General features: G+C 45.6%; 2 long non-coding RNA genes across 2 annotated transcripts in view; both read left to right on the top strand.

Annotated features, from left to right (window-relative positions):
* LOC148051511 (uncharacterized) overlaps window positions 1–5,038 on the top strand; it is a 39,402-nt gene extending 34,364 nt beyond the window's left edge. Inside the window, exons 5-7 of the long non-coding RNA XR_015699830.1 lie at window positions 3,538–3,688; window positions 3,794–4,124; window positions 4,655–5,038. This is a non-coding gene — a long non-coding RNA (uncharacterized LOC148051511). The remainder of the gene's footprint in view (window positions 1–3,537; window positions 3,689–3,793; window positions 4,125–4,654) is intronic.
* A 1,874-nt stretch (window positions 5,039–6,912) lies between these two features.
* Window positions 6,913–8,907, top strand: LOC148051510 (uncharacterized). Its single transcript, XR_015699606.1, has 3 exons — window positions 6,913–6,956; window positions 7,501–7,578; window positions 8,780–8,907. It is a non-coding gene; the product is annotated as an uncharacterized LOC148051510 (long non-coding RNA).
* Window positions 8,908–14,102: the final 5,195 nt, after the last annotated feature.

Genomic DNA, 14,102 nt, shown 5'->3' with positions numbered 1-14,102 from the left:
ACTCAGGCTTTTGAAAAGCATCCTAGTTTCATCAGGCCCTGCTCAATCTCCTTATTGGTTTCGCTCACCTACAAGGCTAATAGTGCTGACTGGAGGGAGCATACTTGATCAGCACAGAAGTTGCAGCACTAATTGGCTGTTAAGCTTCGTGCAGGTGCATTGCTGAGAAGCACTTATTGGCTACCTAAGTGACTATTAGCTACTAGTGTATCTTCTAAGCTCTATTTGCTCCCTAGCACAAAGGTCTAAATTCATAATACCAGCCCAGACCTGGAAGAAAGGACAATTCATACATTAAGGACAATACTAGCAGGCATGCAGCCTTCAGGATCTGACAGTGCAAGGTGATGAGACTCCAAGGAGAGAGGCACAGCACATGGCACAGGTCAAAGCCCTGCACAGCCCTCCAGCGGGAATGACGCTGGCACAGCATACTGGCCCTGGACACAGCTCTGACAACACCCAGCACTACAGCCCACCCACTAACCTGCTCTTGCCTGCTGCCAGGATGAAAGCTCACACTGTACACATGCAGTAGCCAGGACTCAGTAACACAACCATCAACATACACTTCACACTATGGCAGATGTTAGTGACGGTTTAGACCAGGGTACAAGGCCAAATGCAACAATACTGGAGCTGAGAGGCCTGAACAAGTTGCACTGTTGGGAAGTTACCGCATCTTGTAACTGACAGACTGTAGAGACTAACACCTTGGCAGGGTGGATAACCCAGGGTAACTTGCTAGAAACAATTTTATCCCTGAGAGCACAGTGCTGGCTGCTCCTCTTGTGCCCACAGACTCCTACAGCCTCAGTCACTGGTGGAGTCTCTTCTACTACAGGTACAGTGTGGGTGGCAACTTCGAACTGTGGTCTTACTGCAAAGATGACACAATACATGTTTTACTGACTATCTTGCTCAAAGGATTTTAACAGGAAAATAGCAGCTAACATTCAGGAAAGGAATATAGTAACTTTACATTTTTACAATTACTTGGTTAGTCATTTGATAACACTTTCCCATAAAGTTGCATGCCTACATACTACAGATTTAGTTTTTTGACATCTCTAATTGAGGAAGCTCTTCTATCTGCCAAGTACTAATTTTAACCTATTTTTACCTACTCCTTTTTACCTATTCAAGGACCATTAATTTCTGTAATGGTTTTCTGAAAGACATGAAAGTATAGTTCTCCCTTCTGAAGTTGCAGAGATAGCTTAATGATAACAAATTATACTTTACCAGATTGCATGTGGGAAACATTTGGACTTAATTGAATCACTTGTTTCTTCCAACTCAAGTATCATTTACAAATACATATAATTATATCTACACAGACTTATATACATACTTCACAATTTGGACATAAATATATTCATGATCAGGTCATTCTGATTGTATTTAACAGTGGGAGAGAAACAGAGTTTCTCTTGCTTGGACTCTGAGACACCCTTGAATTTGTGCCACTTGGGTTCCTTATTTTCTTCTTTCCTATAATTTCAGTCATGGCCATGAGCTAAATGTTGCATCTTTTCCTCCTCTTATAAATATGTGATAATGGAAAATAATTAAAGCAAAGTTAGGCAGCACATACTTATCAATATCTATGGGGTGGAATGAACTACTTGCTCTTCTGTGATACTTGTGGAAGACATTTAAAAATAACATAAAATTGGTGTTAATGATCATCTTAGTTACCCAGGCTAGAACATCTTCCTCCATAGGAGTAAGATGTTAACAGCCTAGTCAGTAGATTTTTTTCTTCTTTTATTCAGTTCATTAGCTATTATTCTTAAACAGCTGTTCACCAGATTGTTATTCCTTGGTTCCATCTCTTGCCTATAACAAAGAGAGAAAGATTATTCTTTAAAGTTGCAGTTGCTATATTTAGGCATAGATTTTTACCATCTTTTTTCCTTCACAGGAAAGGTTTTAACCCATGACTTACAGTCATGTGCCATAGCGTCAACTTCAGGAAACATGAAATGCAATAGTTAAGCCTCAGTTATAGACAGGTATGATTATCCTCTACTGTTTTATTGGTTTTGGCCATGATAGAGTTAATTTTCTTCATAGTAGCTTGTATGGGGCTATATTTTGGATTTGTGCTGAAAACTGTTGATGACACAGGGACATTTTAGCTATTGCTGAGCAGTGCTTACACAGGGTCAAGGCCTTTTCTGCTTCTCACACTGCCCTGCCAGCAAGTAGGCTGGGGGTGCACAAGAAGCTGGGAGGGGACACAGCCAGGACAGCTGACCAAAGGGATATCCCATACCATGTGACATCGTGCCCAGCATATGAAGCTGGGGGAAGAAGAAGGAAGGGGGGACATTCAGCATTTGCCTTGCCAAGTATCCGTTACACATGATGGAGCCCTGCTTTCCTAGGGACCACTGAACACCTGCCTGCCAATCGGAAGCAGTAAAGGAATTCCTTATTTTGTTTTGCTTGTGTGCGTGTCTTTTGCTTTACCTATTAAACTGTCTTTATCTCAACTCACAAGTTTTCTCACTTTTACCCTTCCAATTCTGAATAACCAGCTGTGTGGGGCTCAGCTGCTGGCCAGGGTTAAGCCACAACAACCATTTTCCTTCAATGTTACTTCTACTCTGGAAGAATCAACATTTTACTATTCATTATTTTCCCCTCCAAAATTTCTCCTGTACTTACACACACTTGCTTGAAAGAACATGACTGAAACCAATAGCTCCAGCACTAGGCTCAGCTGTTTCTTTAAGCTGTTGCCTTGTAGAGGATTACCCTGTACAACAAACCAGAGAGCCCCATCAAGGCCATGAAGGTGCTTGGTTTTGGAGTGTTTTCCTAGCAGTTGATGGAGATTTATGGAATCACTTTTTAAGACCATCTATTCCTGAAGTATGAACTCTTTTTTAGGGTCTTCATTTGCTTCATGATTTGGACAGCCATCTCTTGTTCCTTTTGGTTTACAGTAGGTTTGCGTTTTGTTTTTTCTTTTTTTTTTTTCCAATTAAAGATACTATTAGTTTCTTGAACTTGCAGTTTTTTCCTACTTTTTAACTGGGCTTCCTAGGCCATTATCTGGTTCTCATTTTTGTCATTAGCCTCTGCAGCAGGCCATCATTACTAATTAGTATTTGCACAGGAGCTTTGATGTATTCTACTTGCATGTTCAGCTTCTCTCTCTTAGTTATACCTGTAAAAATGCTGTAGCACTTCATCCTGTGTTTGAGTAGTGATTTGAATGGCATTCCTTACAGCCTGCCCCTCCCTAAAGTTTCTACATTATGTTGATGGATGCACCAAATCTTACACTACCCAAGAAGTCTTAGTTTAGGTCAACTTGTAAGTTTGTTAAACTTGAAACTGCAAACTGAAAAGCTGACAAGTAACAGATTAACTTAAGCTCACAGAGTTACTGCTATACCTTCTTGCTTTGCTAATCACCATCTTAGTATTTCTAACAATACTGGAAAGTCACAGTGGTAAGGGCAACAATACCTATAAAAATCAAACACACCACTCATATTCATGCATATTTTGTTTCTTTAGAGGAGACTGGTGGTATCACTGTTCATTCCCATGTTTCTGCAGCCAGGGCCCCAGGGTCTGAGCTACAGCTCTTCTCCACTCCAGGTCAGGCCAATTACTGCCATTTCCCAAGGATTCATGGATGACTTAAGGGCAGGAGTAACCTGTCATGGTAAGCTGGTTCTTAAAGCTATTTAATGTTTAGTTAAATGTTTAATGTTTGTCTTTGTTTCATACTGTGTGAATTAGTAATTGCATTTTTATTTTAATTGGGAAGAAGTTAATCTTCCCCAGGTTGAAGCTGTTCTGCCCACGATGGAAACTGCCTGCAGGAAACCAGGCACCAGGCTGAGCTGGAGCAAGAGGAAGACCCACAGGTGCACCGGAGCAGCACTCAGGGCCTGACTCTCCATCGACGAAGCCCTCTTCACACTCACTGAAGGCCATCTTGTTGCCTCCCACCCAATGTTGAGCCCGGAAGATCTCTGAAGTAGGTCCTGACTGCGCGAGTGGCTTCATCCTGGCCCCGCAGGCGGGTGAAACCGTGACTCACTGCCGCCCCGCTGCCTCGCCAGACTCTACCCCATCGTGGGCTCCTCGTCGAGGAGGTGACTGTGGGCTGAGCCAAAGGGGATGGTGCTTGGCGCTGGGCTGTGGCATGGCTGCTGGCAGGAGCAAGAGCTGGAGATATCTGCAGCTGTGCCAGAGCAGTGCCTGGGGCCTGACTGCTTGGGGATGAACCCACAGCTGCTCCCCCCTCGAGGCCACCCCCTGCCCGATGCCGAGGGGAAAGGCCTGTGCTGGGCAACTGCTGGGTGCTGCCTGATCCTGCCGGCCTCCTGCCACCTGCGTGGGGGTGGGAGCGCAGCTCCTGCTCGCTGTGGCGCCAGGGGGGCTCTTGACATGGTTGTAAATCAATCGCTGCCATCACTTGATTATGAGTATCATAGTTTAATATTGAGTACATGCTGAACAATCAATTTACAAGTACTTAAATAATAATGAATTATTAGTTTACAAATATTGTCTGATTACTAAACATTTTAGTTAGTAGATACAGAAAGTAACATGTAAGTGTAATGTGAAATCGAAGATGCTGTTTGGCTGTTTTCTGGCTGAAAAGTGCCTTTCTCCCCAGGGATGGAGGAGCCGGTTCAGCCCTGGGTTCATCTGCGGCGAGTGAGGGCGACCGGGCCGGTGGCGCTGCCCCCACAAATTGCCGAGCAATTTGCCCAGCGTGTGCTGGGACACATCGTTTCTGCCCTTGAAAGGAGACAGGGAGAGACCTGCCCAGGGTTTGCTGAATCCCTGAGGAAGAAGCCAGGCTGCCTGCGCTGGGGACGATGCTGCCGCCTGCCCTGCTCCTGGCTGGGGACAGCCCTGCCCATCCTTCAGCTAATTACAGCTTCTGCTCATTATAGCAGTGTGGGCTTTGACAAGGTCATAAATCAATCACTGTCATAAGAATATGAACTGTCGTAATTGTGCATTGCCTAAATATGGACTAATGAGTTAATGACTATTCTGGCTGTTGTGCACACCTCAAATAAAGAGCTGGCCAGAGGAAGACAGTGTGAAAACGTGCCTTTTCCCCCAGAGACTCCCTCGAGTCTGGCCTGGTGCCTGCTGGCCTCCCGAGCTTCAGGGACCAACGTGACCAGAGCCCCACCTCTGGGGGGGTCCATGCACCCTGCCCACCTCCAGCCTGCCCAGAGCCCAACACCCTCCCGCCCCCCTGCACAGAAACAGCCGCCTCGGTCTCCGTTTCTGAGCCCAAACGGGCAGGACCCAGTCTCTGCTCCAACCCCCAGCCCAGCCCCAGGAGCCCATTTCCCAGCCCCAAAAATGCAGGACTTGTTTTTCAAGTCTGGAAAATGCAGGACTGACCGAGTCTCCATTTTCAAGTATAGAAAACACAGGACTTAGTCTCTGTTTCTGAGCCCCAAAACCAGCCGCATGGGCCGGGCCTTGACCCCCAAGGACACGCGTCTCCCTTTGAGGCCCAAAGCCCACGACTTGCCCTCCCTTCCTGAAGTCAAATGAGCCGGGGTTTTGCACCCCCAGAACAGCCCCCCCGAGCCCATGTCCAGGTCTGGAAAATGCAGGACTTGGTCTCTGTTTTCAAGTTCTTGAAAATGCAGAACTTAAGCCCATGTTTCTGACCCTAAACCCAGCCAAACGAGCCTGGCTTTGAGCCCCCAGAATGGCCCCTGAGCCCCCTTTCAAGGCCTGAAAAACACAGGATTCCGCGTCTGCTGCTGAGCCTCAAAACCAGCCCATTGGGCTTGTTTTTGACTCCCAACACCACACACCCCATTCTGTGTTTGAGACCCGAACTGACAAATGACCCTGGTTTTGAACCCCAAAACCATGACTCAGTCTCTGCCCCTGAGCCCCCAGACCAGCGGCACGTGCCTGGTCCTGAGCCCCAAACCCCTTGCTGGTGTCAGAGATGGGCCCGGGAGCCCCAGGCACTGCTTGGGAACTGGCCCCGGGGACCTGCAGGCACCCTGAGGCCCAGCCCGGCCCGGCCCGGTCCAGTCTCGTCTCGTCTCATCTCGTCTTGTCTCGTCTAGTCTCACCCCACCTCATCCCCACCCCACCTAGGTGTGGGTCCTGCCCCTGCAGCCCCAATTGGGCGGGGCTGGGGCAGGGCCTTGTTCCACCCTGAGGGGGAGGAGGTGGCCGTGACCCGTGGACGTGGGGTTGCCAAGTTGCTCACTGAGGAGGAGACAAGAAGCCTCGAAGTACTAGTGACTTCTATCATATTTCTGAGGGAGAGGGATAATTATTTTGTGATGCCACAGAGTCTCATGTCTTCCACCTTGCTTTGTTACTTTGTAGACTGACTGGACAAAGATTTAAACAAAACTCTACAAATCAAGATCGGAACCTTCAATTCTCATCCCTCCTCCCTAACTCTGGACGTTGAACTAACTCTCTTGACTTTGGAAGATCTCCTCCCTCACTGTTTGGGGAAGGGAAGATGCCTTAGGAGTTGTCTGTCTATGCAAGGAATGTGGGGGGAGGCACCCCAAAAAGTCAGAGATTTTGTCTAAACTAATTGTCTGATTTCACTCTGTTTCTCCCAGAAAGACCACCTGCTCTCAGGCAGCAATGAGGAACAGCCCTGCAGGGCCTGAGGGCCCTTACAGGCCCTAGTTGCCCTGAGCAGCCTCACCTGGGTCCTCCCCACCACCATTTAAGCTCCAGCTGAGGGTCTATTCTTTTTTTTCCTGGCTGTGGGCAGGTCTTTATACAGCTGTGGTCATTACTAAGCTTAGTGTTCTGCCCTGGATGTCTCAGTTTCACCAGCTTGTATTTGTTTTTTGTGTGTTGGACCTTTGGCTGAACCTACTATTGCTTCTTGCTCTGCTCTGCTTCCCCTGCTTGGCTGCTGGGGAAGCTGGGCTACATCTGTGAGGTTGATGTATGTGGAGGTGCTTATTTTTGGTTTGTTTCTCATCATGGGACTGCTTGGGGCTGGCCTGTGGCTTTAGGTTAAATTGCAAGTGGTATAGGAGGCTGTTATCAGGTTGCAGCTGTGCAGGGTTCTGTGGTGATTCCTGCACCCTAAAACTTCCAATGGATTAAGGCTTGAAGGGAGTGGGGGTGCTGTAGTTAAATGCAGGTCATATCTCTGCCTCCCCAACAGCTGTTAACTGTTTAGTGGCGATAGCTTCTTAGCTCTTGAGGATGGTCCAAGATGTCATTTGGGTATGCAGTAGAGCAATCTTTGCTCTACGTTTGTAATGCCTTATTTATTCACTTTGCATTGTCTTGGGGATTGCAATGAGCAGAGTGCTGTTGCAGGCAAGAGGCACCCTTGCACAGCAAGGTGGTGCTATCCTGCACATATGTTTGCATGGGGTTACATGTGTTGGGGCCGCACACATCTATAGGGCAGGCCCTTAGAACACGTACTGGTAAAGGATGTCAGGTAGAGAAAGATGCCTGTTGTGAGACAGGTCTGTCTTTCTGCAGGTCCTACAGACAGTAGCGGAAGACCTTTGCAGGCTGTGCTTGGCTGCTGGATGCTTACAAGGAGTAGCTTAAGAACATGTGAGTACGGGTTGCCTGTGTGCCTTGTACCCCTTCCTTACCAGCTGCCGCTCCGCCCTTGTGCCTGGTGTTGGTTTCTGGGTCTCCTGGGGCTATAGGAGCCTCTCTCTGCCCTGCTGCCCTGCCACAGCTAGGGATCAGCATCTTTAGGATCAGCTCCTGGGGCTGCCCGTGACCTTTCTCCTGCCTCTTGCACCCCCAGGGAGAAATTGCTTGTGATCAATCCAGCTGCCCTGGTGGGGCTGCTGGGGCCTCTCACCTGGGGCTTGTTGGCCATATCCTGCCAGTGGGCAGAGGCCTGCCTTGGCTGCCTTGAATATAAGGTGGCCCTGACCAGCCTGATCTTCTATGCCTGAGAACACCAAGGTCATGCAGAGCTGTACCCTGCCCACAGGAGGGAAGTGGGAAGAGGCAAGATGCTTTGCTAGTTTCTTACACCCATCCTGTTAATCCTCTGTCTTCCTGCTCACCTCAGGAAGGATCCCTGGGATAAGCCCTTGAGTTCCCCCTCCCCAGGACATCTCCCTGTGGTGGTGGGCAGCCAGCAGCTGAGGGCAGCAGGCAGCCTTTACTGTCCTGAGCAGTCGTGCCTGGTACCTCCCTGGGCTTCCCCTCTGGGGTAGGGAAATGGGTCCAGAGAGTGACAGGACTGGGTAAGGGCTTGGGTGTGCTGTGCCATGGGGAGCCTGGGTGGCTGCCCTGTGCTCTGTGGCAAGTCAGCCTGGGCTGTCTCAGCTTCGAGAGCCTCAGTTAGTCCTAGGCTGTAACAGGCCTTAAAGGCTCTTTCCTCCACTGAGTTGAGCAGCGAGTTTCATGAACTGAGCTGTGTAGTATGAACTTGTGAGCTAGAGGGTTTTTTTGGATTAACATACTTATTTGTGTATCTTGTCTGTGCAAGTCCTGTATAACAATTGGCAAAGTGCTCTGAAAGTGGGTGCTCTAGCATCTCCATACACTCTCAGGGCAGATCTGATCTTCATGAAGTCAGTGCTGTTGTTAGAGTACAAGTTTTGCAGATAAGAAAACATGAGGGGAAAAGCTTCTAAATCTATTAGCTGGACAAAATATAAAGCCTCTGTACACACAACAAAGGGATTGTGTCTTCTGTGATCCTCTAACTGCCAAACTAACAGTCCCTTTGTGTTTCTGATGAGCTGGAGCAGGACTTATGTTGCCTCTCCTGCCACTGATTTCTCTCCAGATGTTGAAGACTTCCCTTCACGAAGGACAGACCACAGACTTCATGACCACTGTCCTGCATAGCTTGCTATATGCCAGACCGACAGGTGTATGATGACTGGATGATCACCTTTCTGGTGGAACGCAGAAGTGAAATACTGCAGAAGATAAGAGGCTTTTTTTTTTTTTCCTCTTTGACTCTAGATTTTTTTCTTTCCTGCTGATGAAAAGCGTTTACTGACATGGGCTGCCGTTGGCAAGGGGCTCTGCATATCCTGTAAAACTGCTGAGGGGGTGGGGGGGGATGTGAGCAACTTTAGTGAAACTATTCCTCTGACATCAGGTGAATTAGGCTGACAAGCCAATGGAAATTAGCTTTAAGTTGTCCTTTCCAGTGGCCCAAGAGGCAAATTCTGCTGTTGGGAGCTACTTCTGCAATTCCTAGTGTGGAAAGTCTTGTTATGGGAGTAGCTGGGACTTTTGGTAGCCTTGGCCAAGTTTGGAAAGGTTTGCATGACACAACCGGCCACGGAGGCTACAGCTAGTGTGTGGGCCTTCAATTAATCAGTTGGGGAAGGGCTTTTATGAGCATGCAGTGCTCACTGCTGGTAGCGTTTTGCTGGCGCTGCTTTTTCACCCCCAACCCTTATCTGAGGAGAAGGCGAAAACATGTTTCTTGAAAACATTCTGTGTGACTTGTATTTTCCCCCTTTTACTGAGGCTGTGGAATAGTGTAGCTACTGAAGCTTTGGAGCAGTGAAACTCCCAAAGATGCAACCTGTCTGCAGACCAAAAGCTGTATCAGTTATTTCAGAATTAAGATAGAACATGTATTTTAGATGACACAAGCACAGAGCTTTTGACAGCAGCAAAGCTTACATTTGATTCTGAAGATAAAATCACTTCAACTTTCAAATATCTGCTGTAACTTTCACTGGAGAATTTAATATCTAGGAAAGGCTCTTGCAAAACCTTTAAGGTGACCTGTAATGAAAAACAAAATTGCAGTTCTATTGTTGAAAATAACTTGATAAGTCTATTTCTTGCTTGATTTCTCACCTGCCCCTTTGTCCTTAAACAAAACCTGAATGACAGACGTCCTTCCAAGAAGAGAAGAAATATTTCCACCTTTAAGACCAAAAGGTGCAAGTATCGTTTAAGTATGTACTCTGAAGGTGGTGCTTAGCATGAGCTGTGTTTTTCAGAGCTTTGAAACAAGGATAGGAAGTATGGTATCTTATTTGCTGGGTGTTAGTCTTGCATACTTGAAATACAAAACAAGTAGTGCAAGTTAGTACTTTTTGAGGTTGTTCCATAACTGGAAGGGAACATGGTTGGAAGAATCAACTGCTGTGTATGTCAGTCTGGCAGGAGAGTTCTTGCTTTAAGTCAGCCCAGCCTCCTTACAGGCGCTGCTGAGATCTGCTGTGCGAAGCTCAGCTTGGGTAGGCACTGATCAGACTGAGAGTGCTAAACAAATCCTGCAAAGTTGCATGGCTATTTCTTTTGGTAGCTTGTGCTGACAAGTGAGCTTGAACCCAAGATGTGTTGTTGCTGAAGTCTGTGGAAGCATTGGCTGCACTGTCCCTTCCTATGAGTGAGAAATAGCACTATGCTAAAGAGCTAATGATCTGAACAGACATGGCCAATGGGATGGTAAAGGAACAGCTGTAGAGACTAAGGGAAGAAATGTTGTTATTAGTGCCTTTCAGTCTGAACATCCCAATCCAACGATCTCTCGTATATACCTGGAAGTAAGGTGCCAAATGCCCCCATTATCCTGGATGTAGCGGAGTGAGGGGGACATCAAAAGATGTAGGTATGGAAGAGGTGAACAGGCATTTACTTGATGTTATTCTGCTCACTGGCTCCTGGCTGTCTGGCCTACCTGCAGAATGCTTTCCTGTCTGCAAAAGTGCAATATTAAACTTTGAGTGGACAACTGATAATTTAGAGTGTAATTTATAGTGTTTTCACATCCTCTTAGTTTTAGGTTCATATAAAATGTCTTGTTTATTTTCCTGATTATTCATTTCAACTGTACATATGATTAAAAATAATGAATGGTTATTAATTTTTATCGTTAGTACTATCATTACACCTACCCATATCCTTTGATAATATTGCAAAAATTATCTTTAATAGTTTTAATAGGAGCTATTCCTTCATGCTAATGAGGATATAAATCAAAGTATTAAACAAGATAGAAAGTACAGTTTTGGACTATAGTCTGAAACTGAATCCCCTCCGTGGAGTGGATACCTTCAGGATTTGCTCAGAAGAATGATGTATGTCTCTTCCATGTACTTACATGAGATGGGGTTTAATAACTTGACTAGCATCAGTTAAACTGTCTGTGGCAGTAGGGAGACAAATTCAAAGGTAGCAGAAAGAGCAGCTAGGGTGTTGCACTGCTGAACTCTGTTCTTACTTAGGTCAGAAGGTTTTATGCCACTGACTGCAACAAGGTGGGGTATACTGAGTACTCTGGGGAATCCCACCTGAAGAACTTCAGCATGAAGTACAGGGCGAGAAGCCTGTGCTCTGATATTGAGTCAATATCAGTCATTAAATTCCATAGAAGCATGCAATAGAGTTCCCTGTTTAATTACTGGGATGTCATCTCTGTTAAAGCTGAGACATGGCAAAAAGGAATAAATATCTCTGGTAATCTTCCAAAGGATGTCTTCTAAACATGGTAAGCCATCTCTGCCTTCTTATTGTCCTCTGTTGCTTTGCTGCTTCTAACAGAGCAAAGCCTATCAAGGGTATTGTGCTGGCAGTGGATTGGAAAGTCAGGCTGGCTTCCTGTGCTTTCTTGTTTTATTGGGGGTTTCTACCCAGCTCTAGTTAAAATGCCATTAATTTTTGTGAGGCTTTTTTTTTTTTTCCCCCAATGAATATTGAACTAAAGCTCGCTTCATACAGCACAATGCTCTTGCCAATATGAGCAAAAGCAATATAGCAGGATAATACTTGGACATGTTTTCTGTATTCCTAAAATTTCCTGTTCAGGGTTGAGATACCTGCTTTAAGAGGATTGCAGACTATTTGCTACAGATCCTGCTAATGAAAGGTCTTCAGATACTCAGTTTAAGCTAATTGTTGCTAGTCTTGTCACAATTTTTGAGGCCAAGGACATTGCTAAGCTGCATGGGGGAATCTGTTAATGTATTGAATGAAGCTGTTAGAAAGCAAAAGTGGAGGAGTGCAAAGGAAACAGAGTTGTGCACCTAGCCTATTGCTGGCCAAATTCTCTGGGCAATTGTGGGGTTTAGTGACTTCAATTGGAGTACGCTGGCTGTATCTCTGAGGTGTTGGCTTTCTCCTCTATTCTGCGGTGAACCCCAGCCTAGGAGGACAGCAGTGATGGCTAGTGTTTAGTGCTGTAGCTGATAATCGGACAGTGGGTTTTTTCTGTATGTCGGGTGGAGAGTAAGACCTGTTGAGAAACTTCTCACAAGAAGAAAATAATGCAGCAAATGAAGTTTTTGGGTGGAGAGTTTAAAACTATTTTTTCCTCGCAGTGCTTAATTAACCTGTGGACCTCACTGCCAAAGAACACTATGGATGGTATTAGTAAAACCTCAGAAAGGTTTAGTCAAGTTAATGAACATGTTGAATATCTGCTAATGCAGTTAATGCTTGAGATAAAATCTTTCTTGGGAACGCTCATGTCTTAACTGTCGAAGTGGAAGGATGTAGTGGCGTGAAGATCTGTGTTGACTTTTGCCCTAATTAATTGCTAGATAGAAGACACCAGTTAGCTGGACTTCAGTCTGACCCAGAACAGATCCTCATAGTTTTCTGTTCCTAGGCTTTGAGGACAACTTGTTGTTCCTCAGCAATTTAGGTGCCAGTTTTTAGATGGGTCACTGAGAAAATAGCCTGAGCCTGGAAAACTGGAGCTGGGTCCTACCTAGAACTGCTACCAGCAGTGCTGGGAGGCAAGAGGCTATTGCAGGGAGGGTGACCAGAGCTAAGTGACTTGGCCAGGGTCGTGTTGCAAGCCTGCAGCCGTCAATTTGAACCTGGCTCCATGGTGTCCTGCAGCAGCATAGGATGTGCCCCTCAGTCCTTTCAGCCTGCAACCAACTCTATTGGTCCATGGTAAGTGCTGCCTTTACACTAGTATAAGGCACATCTGGGGATAAACGCTTTAAAATCTACTTGGCTTTGATAATGGACTGTAATTGAGGCAGGCTTGAAAAACTTTTTTAATGTTATGCAACACTTCTGCGTTACTGTTGGTGCTTTTTTGCAACAGATGAGGAAAACTGTACAAGCAAATGGGGGGAATTACAGGTGCACTTTCTCTTTGACCTTAGAAAATGAGGTCTTCAATGCCACTCATCTTTCAAACTGCTTGATTATATATCATCATGTGTGTCTGTCCGAGAGCACCTCTTGTTTGAATAGCAACAGCTCCCTCTGTCTGCCTTGCGTAAACAATGGGCTGTTCCACATCAACAGATGATTCCTGCCCAGTGAAATTCATGCTCTCTAGATGTGTTTGCAGCTTAAATGGATTAACTTTGAGATGGTTTTAGATTTTTCTTAGATATTTTTAGGAGCAGTTATAAAATTTTTGCTATTACTTCAACTTTCAGTTTATGAATGGAACAACTGGGGTTTTTTTGGTTTTTTTTTAAAAGGGGGGGGGGGGGGTTGCATTAGTGCAAGAGACTGTTTTCTGTTGAAAGGCAGCTTTGAACAACCCGTGAATTACTGTCACATTGAACATGTCTCTGGAGATTTGAAAGTTTTGTACCCTCTTCCAAAGTGCTGCTATTGTCTGTGTAACAAATGTGAACTGAACTGTTCTGTTAAAAGTCAGTCAGTCATGCACACTTAAGAACATAATAGAAGCTCAGCGTTAACAATGCTGCTACATTCATTTCGGCAAACTGTTATTGTAGTACAACTGAAGCTCTAGCAAGCTGTTTGCCTTGTGATGAAGAGCCAGTGTGCGATTAAAGGCATGCTATTAACATTTCCTAGCTCTTTTCTCACTTTGACATTTGTCCCGTATTAGGGTTTTTGATCACAATCTCAGCAGTGGACTTTACTACGCATAGCACTTGAAGGTTTCACAAGGCTGCCTGTAAAGGGTACATCATATCTCATCCGGTATTTGCTGTGATAGGTAAAGGAGAAACAATAGCCTAGCTAAAGTTTGTTTTGGTTTAAAATATTTTGCCCAAACACTTCCTTTCTTTGTTAGCTTTTTTTTTTTAAACATATTAAAATAGCTAGGGCTCCAGCTCTGAAGTACAACACAGATGATGGCTTGATGCAGCTCTGCTACTAGGAAGGTGTTTGCAATGCGTTAGGCTGCAGGGTGT

The sequence above is a fragment of the Nipponia nippon genome, unplaced genomic scaffold, assembly GCF_047370975.1.
Source record: "Nipponia nippon isolate SJK-2023a ecotype South Korea unplaced genomic scaffold, ASM4737097v1 scaffold_6, whole genome shotgun sequence".
Classification (NCBI taxonomy): domain Eukaryota; kingdom Metazoa; phylum Chordata; class Aves; order Pelecaniformes; family Threskiornithidae; genus Nipponia; species Nipponia nippon.
The sequence above is the reverse complement of the archived record's forward strand: the minus strand, read 5'-3'. Positions and strand labels throughout refer to the sequence as shown.